This window comes from Hemiscyllium ocellatum, chromosome 5 (assembly GCF_020745735.1).
Source record: "Hemiscyllium ocellatum isolate sHemOce1 chromosome 5, sHemOce1.pat.X.cur, whole genome shotgun sequence".
In the NCBI taxonomy this organism is placed as follows: domain Eukaryota; kingdom Metazoa; phylum Chordata; class Chondrichthyes; order Orectolobiformes; family Hemiscylliidae; genus Hemiscyllium; species Hemiscyllium ocellatum.
In genome coordinates this window covers 10957226-10978342 of record NC_083405.1, presented here as the reverse complement: position 1 = coordinate 10978342, position 21117 = coordinate 10957226, and positions in this window count along the sequence as shown.

Here is a 21117-nt window from a genome sequence, read left to right as displayed (position 1 = left end):
TTCACCTCCCATATCCCAAAGCTGAGTTACTAAAGTTTTCCCGTTTAACATGGTGATACAAAAGATATTCACATTGTTAAAGTGTGATTTTAGTCTCCAGAAATATTGTGCGTGGCTGCCACCGTTCCCAATAAGGTCATCGATCAATGTGTCTGCAGCCTGTAGATTGGTGATGATGAGATCAAACATGTTTCTCCCTCTCAGTCGTTGCCTCCCCACCCGTGCAAACCCAGTCCCACAGTTATGTTCTTTTGGTGTTTTGAAATGGCCCACCCAGTATATATTCTCCAGCTTTATCAATCTCTCAGTGCTACCCCTAAGTGTTTTTCAATATCCAGGGACACAGAAACATAAGGCTGTGGGAGGGGAGTCAGCAGGAAGTTTCCGTGTCAGTGTTTGATCTAACACCGTGAGGCGGAGGGAGGGGAGTCAGCAGGAGGTTTCCGTGTCAGTGTTTGACCTGACACCGTGAGGCTGAGGGGGGGAGTCAGCAGGAGGTTTCCGTGTCAGTGTTTGATCTGACACTGTGAGCCGGAGGGAGGGGAGTCAGCAGGAGGTTTCTGTGTCAGTGTTTTATCAGAAACCGTGAAGCTGAGGGGGGTAGTCAGCAGGAGGTTTCCGTGTCAGTGTTTGATCTGACACCGTGAGGCTGAGGGAGGGGAGTCAGCAGGAGGTTTCTGTGTCAGTGTTTTATCAGAAACCGTGAAGCTGAGGGGGGTAGTCAGCAGGAGGTTTCTGTGTCAGTGTTTGATCTGACACCGTGAGGCTGAGTGAGGGGAGTCAGCAGGAGGTTTCCCTGTCAGTGTTTGATCTGACCCCGTGAGGCTGAGGGAGGGGAGTCAGCAAGAGGTTTCTGTGTCAGTGTTTGACCTGACACCGTGAGGCTGAGGGAGGGGAGTCAGCAGGAGGTTTCTGTGTCAGTGTTTGACCTGACACTGTGAGGCTGAGGGAGGGGAATCAGCAGGAGGTTTCTGTGTCAGTGTTTGTTCTGACACCGTGAGGCTGAGGGAGGGGAGTCAGCAGGTTTCTGTGTCAGTGTTTGATCTGACACCGTGAGGCTGAGGGAGGGGAGTCAGCAGGAGGTTTCTGTGTCAGTGTTTGATCTGACACCGTGAGGCTGAGGGAGGGGAGTCAGCAGGAGGTTTCTGTGTCAGTGTTTGATCTGACACCGTGAGGCTGAGGGAGGGGAGTCAGCATTGCTTTCCTATACCTGTACTGCCTCCAGCCTTGCTTTCCTATATCTGTAACATCTTCAATCTTGTTATAACATCCTGCCCTGTCCTGTCCTGTCTATAGTTCCAGTGCAACAGAATATTGAGTTGTTAGCCATGACCTCTCTCAAACACGTCTCTGTAATGGCAAAAATGTCACACCTGTCCATTTCAACTCATTCCCTTATCGCATCAATGTGTCTGATAATACTGCCAGCGTTAACGAAAGCTAGAATATAACACCTGGAATATTCTGTACTTCGGAGTGCTTCAGTAATTCACTGCTTCTTAACAGGCTGCCCAAACATGAACCAAATTTTAACTCTCACTGAATGAATATTTATTGAAATGTAATTTAGTTTTTTAAAAAAATGATTTCATCAAATGTAACTTTCCAGACCTGAGCAGTCAGCTCCACATACAATGAGTTTCTGATGATTAATTCCCCACTTCGTGTGTGAGGGGACAGCCCTCAGTAATGGAGAAAGTGAAGATTGCATTTGATGGAGATCAGAATCGAAAAGTGTGGTGCTGGAAAAGCACAGCAGGTCAAGCAGCATCCAAGGAACAGAGAGTCAATGTTTCAGGCTTAAGCCCTTCATCAGGAAAGCTTTGGTGCATTCTTTTATTTTCGTTCTGTAATTCGCAGAATGTTGGGAACCTTACTACTTCAGTGTATATTACACTGAAATGGAAAGCAGTCAATCAGTTGGTTGGGCAGCGTGTAAACATGTTGAAGGGAAATACAGACTGATTGGAGTACAAACATAAGGATAGATAAATCCACGAGTGATATGGGGTTATCCTAGGTTACTCCAGGAAGTTACGGAAGAGATTGGTGTACTTTTGGTGATGATCTTTGCATCCTCACTGTCCACTGAAATAGTGCCAGATGACTGGAGAGTGGCAAATGTTATTCCCTTGTTTGGGAAAGGGAATAGGGACAATGCTGGGAATGACACAACAATCTGTCTTACATCAGTGGTGGGCTAAGTATTGGGGATGATTCTGAGAGACAGGATTTGCAATTACTTCGAAAACCATAGTTTGATTAGTGATAGTCAGCATTGCTTTGTGGTGAGTTGGTCATGCCTCACAAATCTTATTGAATTCTATGAAGATGTGAAAGAAACATTGATGAAGGCAGCCAGGTAGATGTGGTAAACAAGAATTTTAGCAAGGTGTTTGATAAGGTTCCCCATTGTAGGCGCATTCTGTGGATAAGGAGGCATGGGACGCAGGAAAATGTGGCTGTCTGGATATGGACTTGGCTGGCCCATTGAAGACAGAGTGTGGTAGTAGATGAAAAATATTCAGCCTGGAGTTCAGCGACAAGTGGTGTTCCACAGAAATTGGCTCTGTGACCTGTGCTGTTTGTGATTTTTATAAATGACTTTGATGAGGAGGTGGAATGGTGGGTTACTAAGTTTGCCGATGACAGGAAGTTTGGTGGAGTTGTGTATTGTTTGGAGGGCTATTGTAGATTGCAATGGGACATTGACAGGATGAAGAACTGGGCTGAGAAAGGCGAATAGAGATCAAACGTAAAACATGCGAATTATTTTATTTTTGAAGGTTGCATTTGCATACAGAATACAGGGTTAAAGGTAGAATACTTGACAATGTGGTGGAACGGAGGGATCTTGACCCGTGTCCATAGATCCCTTAAAATTACCACCCAAGTTGATAGAGTTGTTAATAAGCTTATGGTGTGCTGGCTTTCATTATCAGGGGGATTGAGTTTAAGAGTAGCGAGATTAATGCTTAGTTCTATAAAGCTGTGGTTCAACCACACTCGGAATATTGTGTTCAGATCTGGTTACCTCATTATGTGAAACATGTGGAAGCCTCAGAGAGTGTGCAGAGGAGATTTACCAGGATGCTGCCAGGACTGGAGGACATGTCTTATGAAGAAGGTTTGAGGGAGCGAGGGGTTTTCTCCCTGGAGCGTAGGAGGATGAGAGGTGACTTGATAAAAGTGCACAAGATGCTGAGAGACAAATCTTGGATAGCCAGAGTATTTTCCCATGGCAGAAATGGCTATCAACAATGGAGAAAATTTTAATCTGATTGAAAAAAGGTTAGGGAAGATGTCAGTGGTAGGTTCTTTACACGCAGAGTGGTGGGGTAGGAATGGATGTAGAATCAGATACATTAGGAATAATTACGAAGACTCTTGGAAAGGCACATGGAATTTAATGCATTGAAGATTATGTAGGTTAGTCTGATCTTAGAGTCGGATAAAAGGCCAGCAAAACATTGAGGGCCGAAGGGCTCTTACTGTGCTGTACTGTTCTGTGTTCCAAGTTTCACTTAGCTTGTGGATTCTCATCAGTTGTTGAATGTGTGAGGGAGTGAGGTGTATTCACCTGAGTGTAAGCACAATATGTATGGTTACCTAGACCAGACAAAATCCACCAAGTTCAGTTATTAAACTGATTTTTGACTTGCTGTTAGCTCCTGGTTTCATCAGATGCATTCTGCTGGGTGACCCATGGATTAATATCTGACCATCCACAGACATGTACAAATATATTTTGATACTGGTGAATGTGAAGGTACATTTATTGGAGTTTATTTCAGAGGATTCACTGTGCGACACAAGATGCTGCATTATACTGTCAATTGTGAACATTTTCTCCCAGTGTCTGGTCCAGAGAGCAGATGTATGGAGTATGGGGGACATGTCAGGTGTCAGCACCATAAGCAACACCATGTGATCATGACACTCCATGTCCATACAACTGCTCTCTGGGTCTGGATTTGATTGTGATAGTCTGATGGCTAGTTTCCTCCTGCCCAAGGTGGGATCCAAACGATTTACTTGGAAGGAATGTTTGAATGATTGTCCTGACCCAGGTTGGAAATTATATGGACAGATTCAGGAGCAGGTCAGAGTCTCATTGAGTGCCACAGATAGCTATGAGGTCCAGTAGCACTGTGCCTGAATTGAAGCCTTTTGGAATCCATTTTTAATGTCGGTGATGATTGCAACGTGGTGAGTTTACTGACCTGAACAATAATCAGGTGTTTGCCATGTTTGTGAATTGGTCAATGATAAAATATTAACTGCAGTTCTTCAACTGAACAATCATCTCTGAAAACAATTAAGTTGATTCTATATTGATGGAACTAAGATATAAACAACAAACAACATTTTATGATACAAAAGTAAAGAGTGCACGTTTTGTTTTGTACAGCAAAAGAACGTGTTGTCTGACTAGATTGAGTGAATCCTTAGAAGAGTACAAAGGCAGTATGAGTATACTTAAGACGGAAATCAAGAGGGCAAAAGGGGACATGAGATAACATTGACAAATAGAATTAAGGAGAATCCAAAAGCATTTTACAAAGGCATTAAGGAAAATAGAGTAAATAGGGAAAGAATAGGGTCCTCTCAAAGATCAGCAAGGAGGCTTTTGTGTGCAGCTGCAGGAGCTAGGGGACATAAGAAATGAGCATTTTGCATCAATGTTTACTGTGGAAAATGACATGGAAGATATAGAATGTAGGAAAATAAATGGTGACATCTTCAAAATGTTTATATTACAAAGGGGGATGTGCGGGATGTCTTGCAATGCATAAAAATGGATAAATCCCCAGGACCTGATCACGTGTACCCGAGAACTCTGTGGGAAGCCAGGGAAATTATTGCTGGGCCTGTTCATGAGATATTTGTATCATTGATAGTCACAGGTGAGGTGCCAGAGGACTGGAGGTTGGCGAATGTGGTGCCACTGTTTAAGAAGGGCGGTAAGGACAAGCCAGGCAATGATATGCCAGTGAGCCTGACAGCGGTGGTGGGCAAGTTTTTGGAGGGAACCCTGAGGGACAGGACGTACATGTATTTGGAAAGGCACGGACTGCTTAAGGAGAGTCAACATTGCTTTGTGAGTGGAAAATCATGTCTCACAAGCTTGATTGAGATTTTTACAGAAGTAACAAAGAGGATTGATGAGGGCAGAGAGTTGGACGTGATTTATTTCAACTTCAGTAAGACGTTCGACAAGGTTCCCCATGGAAGACTGGTTAGCCAGCTTAGATGTCATGGAATACAGGGAGAGCTAGCCATTTGGATACAGAACTGGCTCAAAGGTAGAAGACAGAGCGTGGTGGTGGAGGGTTGTTTTTCAGACTGGAGGCCTGTGACCAGTGGAGTGCCATTCAGGATCAGTGCTGAATCCACTACTTTTCGTTATTAATATAAATGATTTGAATGTGAGCATAAGAAGTACAATTAGTATGTTTGCAATGATACCAAAATTGGAGGTGTTGTGGATAGTGAAGAAGGTTACCTCGGATTGCAACAGGATCTTGATCAGGTGGGCCAATGGGCTTAGGAGTGGCAGATGGAATTTAATTTACATAAATGCGAGGTGCTGCGTTTTGGGAAAGCAAGTCTGAGCAGTAGTTATACTCTTGTTGTCGAAAATCCTAGGGAGTGCTGCTGAATAAAGAGACCTTGGAGTGCAGTTTCATTTTTCCTTGCAGGTAGAGTCGCAGATAGATAAGACAGTGAAGTAGACGATTGGTGTGCTTTCATTTATTGGTCAGAGTATTGAGTACAGGAGTTGAAAGGTCATGTTGTGGGTCTATAGGAAGTTAGTTAGGCCAGTTTTGGAATATTGCGTGCAATTCTGCTCTGCTTCCTATCAGAAGGAAGTTGTGAAACTTGAAAGGGTTCAGAAAAGATTTACAAGGATGTTGCTAGGGTTGGAGCATTTGAGCTGTAGGGAGAGCCTGAATAAGCTAGGGCTGTTTTCAGTGGAGTGTCAAAGTCTGAGGGGTGGCAGTATCGAGGTTTATAAAATCATGAAGGACATGGATTGGGTAAATGGACAAGGCGTTGTCCCTGGTGTGAGGGCATCCCGAAGTAGAGAGCATATGTTTAGGATGCGAGGAGAATGATATAAAAGGGACCTAAGGGGCACCTTTCTCCTGCAGGGGGTGGTATGTGTATGGAATGAGTTGCCAGAGCAAGTAGTGGAGGCAAGTACAATTGCAACATTTAGAAGACATCTGGATGGGTCTATGATAAGAAGGGTTTGGAGGGATTTGGCTCGGGACCGGGCAGGTGGAACTAGTTGGGGTTAAGATACCTGGTCAGCGTGGACGGGTTGGAAGAAAATGTCTGTTTCCATACTGTACATCTCTATGATTCTATTACTCTAATTTAGAAATGACAATAATGTAACATGCACTGTCAAATAAATAAATGATTTTTGTATTAAATTGCAGCATACAGTAAGTTGAAAACGTGCCAATTTTAGAATGAATACTAAAGAACAAAAAATAAAGAATATTCCAGCAGCGGAGCTGATCCTTCAACCCTCCAAGCCTGCACCGATCCAGATCCTCTATTTAAACCTGCTGCCTATTTTCTCAGGATCTGTATCCCTCTGCTACTTGCCCATTCATGTATCTGTCTAGATATATCTTCAATGATGCTCCCCCAATATACTCCAAATGTGCTTCGATCAGAGCCTTATAAAGACTCAGAAATCCATCTCTGCTTTAATATTCAAGTCCTCTCAAAATAAATGCCATCATTGTATTTGTCTTTCTGATCGGATAGGTCACCCAAAACAATGAACGTATTATGGACATTAATAAACTTATCATGGAGTTACAAAAATGAACAATGATTAAAGCATGATGGCAAATGGATCCCAGCCTTGTGTCAACTCTCTGTGCTAATCCACATGCTGCAGAATCCAGACAGGCTGCAGATCCCTACAGACGGTTTGCAAACAAACCTGACAGCTACAGTGCAGATCCTGCTATGCCCTCCTGGAGATGGACCTTAATGGGGCGTTGGTATGTCGTCCTTGGGTCATCAATACGCCAAACCCTGGTTGAGATGATTGATCAGGGTAAATCAACCTGATCATTCCATTGCAGATCCTCCATACCGTCCCAAGGGCTTGAAGACTTGGAAGGATAAGAATCACCTTAAAACCCCACAGAGTACGGTAACTGGAGAATATGCACCGAGAAAAAAGACAACTCCAAGACCATTGGAAGAATAAGAAGGCATCACCATGTGGAGGCTGGCCACGTTCTAGTGTGGTGGTACACGATCAGCCAACGTTAAGTAAAAGCATAAAACAGTTTTCAGTATTGTTCATTACTTTATAGTAAACTTTATTGTACTAGCATTGACTGTGCTCAATAAACAAATATTATTGTTTGTATGAGTTGACTCACAGTTCTTTTGCTGAAAAGAAGACTTGAAACACACTGTGTGGCAGACACAGCACCTTGCTAACTATTCACTCAACCTGTCAGTTTACCTTGAGACATTCCTGTTCAAGGAATCGCAACTCTGTTTGCACTTCAGACTTCTGAATTTTCTTTTCATTTATGAAATAGTCCATGCCTCTCTTCCTGTTCTCAAAGTACATCACCTCACGCTTTCCCAAGATGTATTCCATCTACCATTTCTTTTCCCACTCTCCTATTCTATCTGAATCCTTCTGCAGCTTCCCTGCCTCCTCAATGCTACCTGTCCCTCTACCTACCTTTGTTTCATCTAAAAGCCTACCCAGAATGCCCTCAGTCCCTTAATATAGATCGTTAATGTACAACGTAAAAAGTTGTGGTCCCAACACTGAGCCTTGAGGAACATAGTGGTCATCGGCTGCTATCCTGGAAAGAAACCTTTTATCCCCATTCTCTACTTTCTGCCAGACAGCCAAGCTTCTGCACACACTAGTACATTGTCTCCAACAAAATGGGACCTAATGTTACTCAACAGCCTCCTGTATGGCACCTTCTCAAAGCCCTTTTGACGTCCAGGTAGATAACATCCACTGACTTTCCTTTGTCTCATTTGCTTGTTACATTCTCAAATAACTCTTACAGATTTATGAGGCATGACGTCCTCTTGATGAAACCATACCGACTTTACCCAATTTTACAATTCACTTGCAAGTATTCAGAAATCTCATCCTTCACAATGGATTCCAGGATCTTACACATGACTGAGGTTGTGCTAATCGGTCTGTCACTTTCTGCCTTTTGCCTTATTCCCTTTTCAAAGAGGGTGTCACGTTTGCAACTTTCTAGTCTTCTGAGCCTCTCCATGATTCTAGAAATTCATGAAAGATCACCACAAATGTCTCCATTATTTCTTCAGCTATCTCCATTGGCACTCTGCGATATCGTCTATCTGGTGCAGTTTATTTACCCATTTAGTTTTTTTGAGCAATTTGTCCTAATAAGCTCTGTCCAAGCTTCATCCCAAGCGCTATCTTGAAATTGTAGAATACTCTTTTCGTGTTCACTGTTAGAACTGACGTGAAATAATTGTTCAGTTTCTCAGCCATTACTTGTTCCCTATTGCTATATCTCCAGCGTCGTATTCCAAGTCCAATATCCATTTCTGCCTCCATTTTGCACTTTATATATCTAAAGAAAATGTTACATTTTTTTTATTACTGGCTAGTTTACCCTCATATTTAAACTTCTTCCTCTTATTTCTTATTTTGTTGCCCTGTATTGGTATGTGTAAGCTTCCAAATCCTCTGGTTTCCCACTGCCATTTGCCATGTCATCTGATTTCCCTTTGGTTTTACGCTAAACCTGATTTTCCCTGTCATGCATTGTTGCCTCATCCTCCCTGTACCATGCTTCTTTTAGCTTGGAATGAATCTCTGCTGCGTCTGCTGAATTTCTCCCAGAAACTCCCGCCATTACTGTTCCTCTCTCTTACCTGTTAGCCTACTCTCCCAATCAATTCAACCCAGTTCTTCCCTCATGCCTTTGTATTTGCTTTTATTTTCAGTGGTAATAAACGTTAGCTCTTCTATCTTCTCCCTGTCAAATTGCAGAGTAGGTTCAATGATATTATGATCACTGCCTGATAAAGTTTTTCTTTACCTTAAGCTCCCTTATCAAGTCTGCCTCATTGCACAACACTAAATCCAGTATTGCTTGTTGCCTGCACCATAAGCTGCTCGAAAAAGCCATCTTGTAGACATTCCACGAATTCCTTTTCTTTCAAAGCACTACTAACCTGATTTTCCCAGTCCAGCTGCATATTGAAATCCTCCCAATCATTATAATTTTGCTTTTTCTACACATGTTTTTTATCTCCTGATGTGTCCTCTGCCCAAGCTCCTGACTACGATTTGTAGACCTGTACATAACTCCAGCTATGTTTTTTTCACCTTTGTCGTTCCTCCATTCTACCCACACACATTCCACACCATCTGTCCCTACTTTGAGTTTAGGGAACTGAGTGATGGGACTGCAAAATACTTTACCATAGTTCATAGTTTAGACATTGATTAAAATATTACATTGTCACTTCCACTGGAATGTGGCCACAAACTATTTCTTTGGCCAAATATTCTGTCTGTACTAGAGAGGAATGCATATATTTGAAACTGTTAGAAAAGCAAGATTTGGAGACGATTTGAAACTATAAAGAGATTAAGGTGGGTCAAGTGAACAGAAAAATATTATTGTATGGAATATTGTCGGAAATATTGTCTGTGCACTCAACGATGTTGGCTGGTTGAATTGAAAGGCAGTGTATTATTTCATTGGAGAGATTGGCTTGAGGCATAGAGGAATTGGGCACTTGGATGACATAATAAAACCTTTATGTGTGCATAAAGCTTTGATGGAGTACGATAAACGTAGAAACTTTCTGAAACAGAATGCAACAAAATTAGAGAAGGTTTTCTCCAGATTTGCAGAGCAGTGGCGAAACAACATCGAGAGAACAATGGGCATACTGACATGCAAATCAGTCCAGATAAGATTCATTCAACTGACTCCTGTGTGGAACGTTTATTTCAGGAGAAAATCTTGAACTGACTGACTCTGGATCTGCTGGCGTTAAGGTGAACAACATGTGATCTTGGTAAGGCCAAAAAATTCCAAGTAGTCTTTTCAAGTTGAATTCTAAAACAATATTTCACCTTGTGTGAGAGATTACCAGGATTGGACTGGCTATAAAACTGAAGAATATATTAGGAAAGAAAATGTTGGTTGTTTTAATTCTCTCAATGTGTCGTGTATTTGTGAACTCTCTTCCCAGATAGCAATGGAGGACAAAACATTGAATATTCGTAAGGCAGAGGCAGACAGATTCTTGACTAAAAACGATGCACTACCATTGTAAGGGCAAAGGAAGAATAAGAGGGACAGTTGATAAGTTTGCAGATGAGACCAAATTTGGAGGTGTCGTGGACAGCGAAGAGGATTATCTCAGATTACAAGAGGATCTTGACCAGATGGAGAATGAGCTGAGAAATGGCAGCTGGAGTTTAATCCAGATAATAGCGAGATGCTGCATTTTGGGAAAGCAAATCTTAGCAGGACTTATACACTTAATGGTAAGGTTCTAGGAAGTGTTGCTGAACAAAGAGACCTTGGAGTCCAGGTTCATAGCTCCTTGAAAATGGAGTCGCAGGTATATAGGATAGTGAAGGAGGTATTTGGTATGCTTTCCTTTATTGGTCAGAGTATTGAGTACAGGAAGTGGGCGGTCATGTTGCGGCTTTGCAGAACATTGGTTAGGCCACTGTTGGAATATTGCGTGCAATATCGGAAAGATGTTGTGAAACTTGAAAGGGTTCAGAAAGGATTTCGAAGGATGTTGCCAGGGTTGGAGGATTTGAGCTACAGGGAGAGGCTGAACAGGCTGGGGTCATTTTCCCTGGAGCGTCGGAGGCTGAGGGGTGACCTTATAGACGTTTACAAAATGATGAGGGGCATGGATAAGGTAAATAGGCAAAGTCTTTTCCCTGGGTCGGAGGGTCCAGAATTAGCGGGCATATGTTTATGTTGAGAGGGGAAAAATATAAAAGAGACCAAAGGGGCAACGTTTTCGCGCAGAGGGTAGTGCGTGTATGGAATGAGCTGCCAGAGGAAGTGGTGGAGTCTGGTACAGTTGCAACATTTAAGAGGCATTTGGATGGGTACATGAGTAGGAAAGGTTTGGAGGGATATGAGCCGGATCCTTGCAGGTGGGATTAGATTGGTTTGGGATATCTGGTCAGCATGGACGGGTTGGACCAAAAGGTCTGTTTCCATGCTGTACATCTCTATGACTCTATGACTGTGTGATTGAGATCTAAATCAGATCATCCAAGATCTTATTGCATGGCGGAGCTCGATTGGTGACTTACTCCTGATGCTAGTTTTTGCATTTCTGTTGTCATTAGATGCTGAAAAATTATGAGATGATTCTCATGAGCATGAAGACTTTTCATTTCAAATTATTGGGTACAGTTTTCCATATGTGACTTTTAAACAGCACTCAAAAGCACTCAGGGAAGTTTGATGGTTTGGGAGAAAAGTCAGGATTACAGCGCAAAGTAAAACCCTGCCTTGAAACTGCTTTCGAAATCAGATTGAGTCGAATGGATAACTTTAATTCTGCACATTCCTTTCAGTTCTTCTTGTGAGCTGAGTTTCATTAGCAAGGCCAACATTCTGTTGCCTATGTGTAATTTCTATTCAGAATATGGTGATAAACCCCAGGGATTATTGTGGGAAGGGACACTAACAGATATGTTACAAAGAGAGAAACGGGGTTCTGAACCATTTGATAGTGAATGGAGAATGATATAGCTTCAAGTCAGTGTGCTGTGTGACCTTGGAGATTGTATTCCTCGCCATTTGATGCACACAAGCTATGGATATAGTCGGAATACATTCTCTGTTTTCAACAATTAAACTGATAGTCATATAGCATATAAATAGACCCTTCAGCCCGGTACATCAATGCCAGCCAGGAAACACCTACAGATATTTTTTCCCAGTTACCTGAAGACCTATGACCTACTATGCCCTGGCAGTTTTTGCTTAAATGCTGCATTGCCTTGTATTATCTGTGACCTGATTGCTTTTTGTTCTTTTAATATATGCACAAAGTGGTTTTATTGAAGTAAATAACACAACTAGAAAAACAGCAGCAAGCTCATCAGATCATTTAAAAAATCCTCATTTTTCAATAATTAGAGAAAATCCAATTGTCTTTTCAATTGATTTGGGATTTTAATGGAGCTAGACCAGCATTGCTTGCCCTGGAGACGTTCCAGTCCAGTTGATGATGGTCCATCCAAGTGGCTGGTAGGATGGAGTACCAGCAGTGCATCTCATGTGCTGGTTTAACTGCTAGTGGATGGAGTGTTACACACGCCACCATGCTGTGATGAACAGCTCACAGGAAAACACAGGAAATCTGACTCATTGTCAAAGGGAACATATAGGATTCAATTTATTATTTTTCTGAGAAATAGCAACCTTACAGATACAAGTCTATATAATAATGAAAGGAAGTCTGCTTCTATGTTATTGGTGTCCTTAAAACAATAGTGTCAAGCAGCTGGAGGATTCTTGCACTGAGCATGTGAATTAACATGGATGTTTTCAGAGATGGCTGGACTGTCCTAGGTTAGTAATTGCTGATAATCCATGGGATGTGTCTCGTTTGTAATTTTGCAACTTACTGAGCACAGTTTTCCAGAAGAAACCAACAAGTGCCTTTAGTTGGTGCGTCTGAATGTATCAGAGCTTTCATGTCTGCCACCATATGGAATCATATAAAAAGACAAGGCCCATCGAGTCTGCACCACCCAGTGCTAATGCAAGTGTTTTATAAATTTTATGATGTTATCTTCCTGAACTACCCTCCAAGGCAATGCATTCTAGACACAGACCATCCCCTAGATTCAAAACATATTGCACAACTCCTCTCTCAATATCCTATTTTTCACTTTCAACATGTGTCCCTTGTTTTTGACCCTTTGACTAAGGGGAACTGCTGTTGTCTGTTCACTCTGTCCATATCTCTCATGCTCTTATACACCTCTCTCAGGTTCACTGCTTACCCTTTTCTGTTACAAAACCAAGACTATCTTCATGGTTTGAGTTCTCTCTTGTCTTGTCACTTTTTCCAAAGTTCAGCATCTCACATATTTCAGTGTTAATTTTTATCAGGCTCTCTGAACGATCTGTTTGTACCCTCCTGTAATCTAACACGTTCCTCCTCACCGTGACACATCCAGCTAATCATTGCTCATCCACAACATTGTTTATCATCCTCCAATACACACCATATCCCACATTAATATCATCAACATTTATGAATATCAGAAACAAACCTTCATTTCCTTCCTGTTCTGCAGATCTATTGCAGATGACGAAATGGGAATTCCAGTCTCTTGTTTTTCATATTTTGGTGAATTGCCAGCGTGATGCAGTTGAGGTCTTTTATGACAGAGCCACAAATCATATTTTGGACATGGAGCTGAATTCTGCTTTTACACTCCACCCCTTTACATGTATTATTCAGACGGCTTGTATATCATTAATGTTGGACGAGCCTTTGGCACTGTGCACTGAAACGTTGTATGTGGGCCTGCAGCTTATTCTGTAAAACATTCACTGCAATAGTCAGAGCTCAAGTTTTTTTTTCATCTGCAGGATGGACGCAGGCTCATTCATTAAGATTGTTTGAAAGAGCTGGAGGGATGAGGATAAAGATTAAATTAAATTCTGTATTATAAACACACTATAGAAGATCAATTCACATTCTCATGTCTACGTTGAATTGGAAGCAAATTAAAAGAAAAAGCACCACAGTTCTGAATATTGTTTTTAACAAGTGACATCATGTTACAATAATACATTGTGGCAAAAAGAAAATGCCTGCACTTGATGCAGATACAGAAATGCAGAGTGAATATACAACATGAACAAGAATCAAGTGTTAATAAAAAAGTATGAGGAACATTTTCTTAATTTTCAAAGGAAACAAGAGACCACTTTTCCTGCAGTGATGTTTGATTTTCCATCTATCTCACATTTCCAACCTCATGCTTTTCCATGCCACTGATGGGACTTCTGCCCCACCTTCTCCTCCCCATTCCTACTATTTCCTTACTCACCTACTTCCCTTACATTGCCCCATCTGATGTTACATACCCTTCCACTGACCATCTCCCTTCACACTTCTCGCACTGTATGTCACACCACTTCTCCTGTCACTCCCACTTTCCCTGACCCTCCGTTTCCCTTTTTGCCGTCACAGTAGAAGCTGTTGATTTCTGTGCGACTACTGGTCATTAGTGAATGGTGAGCTTGGACTGATCAATGTCAAACAGGTTCAGACAATAGGATCGTTGTCACTGTCTGATGCACCGTTAACAGAATAGTTTTGTTCACTGTCGGTACAGATTGGAGCTTCCTCCTGTCCGTCTGTCACAATATTTAACCAAACAGCCTCATCACAAACAAGACAACCAACTTCTGACAGAATGGGAAGGCCATGTATCAATTTTCTTTGAATATTGAGAAGACATTGTTCCAACAAACAGTGTTCTTGCCTTTTGCTCTTTATTCTTTCAAGTGATCTTCCCATTTAATTTGAGGTGAATTCAGAGTGAATTCCCTTTCAATCGAAGCAAGATTTGACTGAGGGTGGAATCAAGGACTTTGAGCAAAACTCTAATTAATGGAAATTAGAGAACATTCTGCACTGGTAATGGGAGCAATAGAAAAATCAATCTCTGCAAGGTATCTTCCAAGTGGCATGCCATCCTGACGAGCAACTAATTTGATCTTCATTCAGAAGTATTTCATAAACATCTTGGATTGTCCCTACAACAGCTCTGTGTGGATTTGCATTACTTGGATTGAAGAGAAAGATTGTAGCAACTCTCTGGCGACTTACCCAGAGTTACTGGAGACGACAAATAAACTCTGCCCTTGCTAGTGCCTTCCAAATCCCTGGATGAATATGTTCTGTTAAAGAAAAAAAAAGATATTTTATGTTTGCACATTTTCATCTAACGTCTCGGAAAGGTAAGACCTTGCTGGATGAGTATGATGCCAGTGACATCAGGAGCATGACAAGACATTGATAAGAATTGGAATCGTTAATTCAGTTAGTTACTCATAGATGATTGATTGTGTGATGTCAGTGCCACTGAGTTCTACATTTTCATAATGCGTAATGTTAGTCATTCTCGTATTTTTAAAATTTTCATTCAGAATCCATAACCAAATACTCGAGAGCCAACAGAAACGGCAGCTTCACTGTTTCCTTTCAGATCAGACAAATATCCACAGTCCAAAAGACTAAGTAAGTTGAAAGTGCTGGAAAACCTTAACAAGTTCTGAGCAGAGAGAAACAGATTTAACTTATTGAGTCGAATATGAGTTTTTCCCAATAGGGTAATATCAGGCTTAATATTCTAACTCTGTTTCTATCTCCACATACTGGCTCACCTGAAGTGTTATGCCACTGTTTTCTGTTTATATTGCAGATTTACATTTTACCCAGTATTCCGCAGCACAGTGATTCATTGGGGGGGGGGGAGCAGAGTGGGAATGGGAGTGGCATGGCGTATCAGTGGTTACCAAGACTATCTCACAGTACAGGGTCCCGGTTTGCTTCCACACTCAAGACTGTTAGTATTGAGTTTTCACATTCTCACCGTGGCTGCAAGTGTTTCCTCCAGGTATCCCAGATTCCTCCCACAGTCTAAAGACTTTCAGTGGATTGGCCATGCTAAATTTCCCACTTAACACACTTTTGAATAAATGCAAACACGCAGGTACCACAGTTGAAAATGTGTTGCTGGTTAAAGCACAGCAGGTCAGGCAGCATCCAAGGAATAGGAAAATCGACGTTTCGGGCATAAGCCCTTCATCAGGAAACCAAAGACGATTGGGAATGAGGATTCCAACTCAATCGGCCCTTAGAGAATTTCTCCTTATCACTGTTCCTACAGAGGTTGGAGAATCATTGTTTCTTTTTCTGGTCCCTCTCCTCCATCGGTCACGACAAATTATCAGTGTAACTAAGTGTGTGATATGGCAAATGATATCAGTCTCAGACTGGGTCAGGTACAGTGTTAGGAACATATCAGGCAGGTTTCTTAAATTTGTAAAAATAAATAATCTAAAATAAAAACAAAGTTACTCAGAAAACGATGGAAAGATAAATGACATAGTTTGGACATTGATGATATGTGTATCATTATTTATTTTCCTATGAATCTGACACACACAAACACATCTGAAAGCAAACAGAAAAAAAATTCTGCAGAATATTAGTTTGGAGGAGCCTTTTCCAAATAATAGTTGATTTCATGGCAAAAGGAAAATTGAGATGGTCTCAATTGTTGCTCTGCCTCACAGATGCTGCTGGCAATGGGGTTTCTTCCTGGAACAGTAGGACTTGGCTAAATTCCCTTCTCTTCTGGCAGTGGGGAGATTCCAATGAATCCTCAAAAGGAACCCTCCCTGAGTAGTAAAGATGTCTGATGAATTTTCTGCTTTCTATTAAAGAGGCATACAGTGTGTTAGGCTTCATTTGTAGACGGATTGATTTCCAGTGCCACAATATCATGTTACAACTATACAAAATGCTGGTGCGACCACACTTGTAATATTGTGTACAGTTCTGGTCCCTGTATTACAGGAAGGACGTGGAATCATTGCAAAAGGTGCAGAGGAGATTTATCAGGCTGTTGCCTGGTTTGGAGGGAAGATCTAATGTGGACCGGCTGAGAGGGGGTTGATAGAGACATACAATATGATCAGAGGATTAGGTAGGGTAGACAGTGTAAGTCTTTTTTCCCCTAGGATGATGATGTCAGCTTGTACGAGGGCGCATAATTACAAATTTAGGGGTGATAGATTTAAGACAGATGTCAGAGGCAGGTTCTTTACGCAGAGAGTGGTAAAGGTATGGAATGCCGTACCTGCTAATGTAGTCAACTCAGCCACATTAGGGAGATTTAAACAATCTTTAGGTAGGCACATGGATGATTTTGGGTTAGTGTATGGGGATGAGCTGACAATATTTCACAGGTCGGCACAGTATCGCAGGATGAAGGGCCTGTTCTGCGCTATATTGTTCTATGTTCTATATGTTGCTGTCCATACGAACAAATAAAGTGATGGAACAATGGCTGTGGCTTCTCAGACAAGTTACATTTTCTCCCTCTCTGAGCTGAAACATACAACAACGTTACCCGTGCACCAATGTGAACCATGTAAGGTCTGGTTAAACATTACCCTGACTGCATACTCCATCCCTGTTATTTGTTCCATTTAGGAGTGATTTTAAATTTATCATTTGAAAATATTTTTTAAATGGTTTCATAATTATTGTACAATAAATTCATGTCTTCAAAGTACTGTGTTAGAATGAATATATTATTTTATTAAATTAAATCCTCAGTTTTATTCTCTCATCTCTTTGCTACGCCCAGTACACTCTCCTCAGTGTCCTTTATGATTCAATGTAAACATCTCTTATTCTCAGGCCTGACCTTGTAGGCGTCATGAGGGCATGCAAATGGTTACTTTCCAAGGTCAGAGGGGTCCAAACCAGAGCGCATAGATTTAAGGTGAGAGCGTTAAGAATTTAAAGATACCTGAAGGGGTAACTTTTGTACACAGAGGGTAGTGTGTGCATGGAACGAACTGGCAGCGAAGGTGATGGAGGCTGGTACAATTACAACATTTAAGATGCAATGGATAGGTATGTGAAAAAAAATTGAGAGGATTATGGGTCTAATGCTGGCAAAGAGTACAACATCAGATTGGAATATCTGGTCGGTGCAGATAAGCTGGAATGAAGGGTCTGTTTCCGTGCTGTATGACACTGTGATTCCATCAGGCTTTCATTCTAGCAAAGAGTAGAGTGAAACATCAGTGAAAAGCTTCTAAAACCATTGCATATTTTTCTTTCAGTTTAGGGGTTCATTACTAGACACAATATATCAGATGTAGTCTCAGCATTGTCATGTACAAATGCAGTAACACATCCTAATGATTTAACCCAGTAGCCTTTGCATAAAACAGCAAGATTTGATACCCTTTTCTAATTATTGGCTGAATCTGCTGACTAGGTTTATGTGGCTTATGAACTGGAATGCACAAAACATTCTGTACCAATGAGTTCTGTGATTTTCTCTCCATTTCAGTAGGTTACTGTTATTTTCTCTGTTCAACACAACATTGACTTCTCTTAACCTACATTATACTGTTTTCTACCAATATTTTGCTCACTAACTTCCCCTGTCTGTATACCATTGCAGAGTCCCCATGTCCGGTTAAATGACTACCTTGGTGAATGACTACCTTGGTGAATGAGTAACTGAGCTCCACGCCAATCAGTCCTCTCATCCAAGTCATTGGTATAGATTGTAAATAGTTGATCATCTCACATTGAACCCCGAGGAACTCCACATAGTTACAACTTTACAATCTGAATATCCCGAATATTTATTCCCTGATAGTTAATTGGGTTTTCCCTGTTGCTGAGTAGCAGGCTAGAAAGGTTGGATGGCTTCATCCTATACTGTGTAATATACTTCGCGAGTTGTATTACTTCAATCTATTTATGCGTAAATCCTGAGAGGGCAGAATGGTCTCCTTCTGTCTCATTATAACGATGCTGACTGGCTGAATGGGATCTTTCTTTACTTCTGTAACATTACGGAGTGCTTGAGAGAACAACGCATTGGTTAGGAGCAGCAGCTGGTCATTCAGCCCCTTGCGCCTGCTGCACCATTCAGAATTTGCATTGTTGATGTGATTGTAACTAAACATCATTTTCGTGTCTGTCCTAATAAACATGGATTCTCCAGTTCATCAAAGTTCTATGGAACGCAACCTTGAGTGTTTTCTGTAATCCAGTCTTCACTGCTCCCTAGGAATGAGAACACCACAGATTATACAACCCAATTAGAAACAGATACGACCACTCAGCCCCTCAAACTTGTCTACATTCCCATTAACTCTCCTAAACCAAGTTCTTATCAAATTCAGTCTCCACTGACCTCGTGGAAAGACAATTCCAGGAAAGATCATATGATCAATGAACACTGGAGGGGAATGAGTCCATTCAGCCCATCTTTTCTGCCATGACATTTGATCATGGCTAAAATATTTCTGAACCCCATTCTCCTGCCTTCTCCGACTAACATATGATAACTTATTAATTAAAAACTTATATATCTCTGTATTAAACATCGTGTGTACCTGTACATGGGGTTATGTTTGTATATTTGTGTGTAAACGTCCGTATCTACGTGCGTATCTCTGTGGGCATGTGTTATGTGTGTTAGTGTCAGTATCTCAGTTTGTGTGTGCCTCTGTCTGCATCTCTGTGCAAACATGTTTTTGAAATAAATAGATTGAACTTGGAATCAAAGTCTTCCTCCTCCCCTCTCTCCGTCTGTCCCTGTTGTTCATAGAGTTTATAGAATCGCTACAGTGTGGAAAGAGGCCCTTCAACCCAACATGTCGATACTGATCCTTCGGACTCACCCAGACCCGTTCAAATGCAATCTTACGCTTACCCATGACTAATGCCCCTAACCTACACATCACTCGGCACTATGGACAATTTAGCATGTCCAATTCACCTAACATCCACAACGTTGGACTGCGGGTGGAAACCAGAGCACCCAACGGGAACACACAGACACGGCGAGAATGTGAATCTCCACGCAGACACTCACCTAAGGGTGGTCACGAAAGCGGGTGCCTGGTGTTGTAAGGCAGCAGTGCTCACCTCTGGGTTTTGTGATTAGATACATAAAATACTGGACTACCCACACCACTGCATCGGTGGCACAGTTTTTAAATTTGAGAAGATAATAAATCCTTTGCTGTGAATCTGTCAAATTGCATGGCCGTTTGATTTTTCAAATAATATCTTTGGAAGCACAGAGCAGTGTTGTCTGATACTAAGCAATGTTGTTCCGGCGTCATTACCACCACTTTTTCAGGAGTTTTCAATACATTCTCACGTAACTTTTAAGAATTGCAAGTCACAGAGTGAGAAATACATTCATCTAATCTCCTGACAAAATGGTTCACTCGGAGGTGAGCATTTCCATTCTGACAGGACAAGTATATTTGCAACCCTCAATCTACCAGCATTGTGTGTGTGTCTGTGTGTGTGTGTGTGTGTGTGTGTGTGTGTGTGTGTGTGTGTCGATGATGCTGTCAGTTTGGATGGTGCTGTGAGCTGATGCCCTCTCTCCCTCCCAGACTGAATCCTCGAAAGCTATCACCCTATTTCCCTGTCACTGCAGTAGGGTGGGATGGCCAACTGAGGGAGAGATTTTGTTATTTTAAGCGCCACAGAACTGCACCCATATACAGATACTCAACAGAGTCAAATACAGACACACAGGTACAGTGGGGGAAATGGATATTGGGCACTCTACCACCCGGCTTGGCCCTTTCTGTCCTATTCCAAGCTGTCTCTCATGGAATAGGAAACGGGGAGGGATGGAGTGAGGGTGGGGTTGGCTGATCTTGTTGTTAATGCTGGTGTTGGTCGGTGGCGGGAGATGGTGATGTGTTCAGAGGGAATCAGTCAACAGTGTTGTATCTATGTGGTATTATTAGTGAGGGAGATATAGTAGAGGGGAAAAAAAGATCGAGAGAGGGAAGATGATGCATGCTGCCGTGAGAGTGTAGAGCATGAGCCTTGCTCGGGGTCGGTGCTATAACAGATATACAGTGAGTGTGAGAGAGCAGGAAATACAGTGACCCTTATCCTGACAGCGCGGGGAAAGTTATTGATGCTTGTCCTGTATTGCTGGACATTTCTTCAGACCGCAGATACTAATCTGGGTGGTGAACTCAGACCATGCTAGATGGGTCTGGTGGTGTGGCCCTCTCTGGGAAGACAATTGTCCCTCTCTGTACTAGCCCATTCACCGGGCCCTCCGTGCCCCTGTCAACAAACGGTGGTGTAATTGCCCCTTATCTGCCATGGTCAGGATAAACTGTGCAGGGCAGCTCCAACCTGAGAAAGCTCAACCATGTGACCATTTTTAAAGACGGCACCAGTGCCAGGGATCACAGAGTATCCGGGTGATAGTGAGTACCTCCAGCCATGATTGGTGGG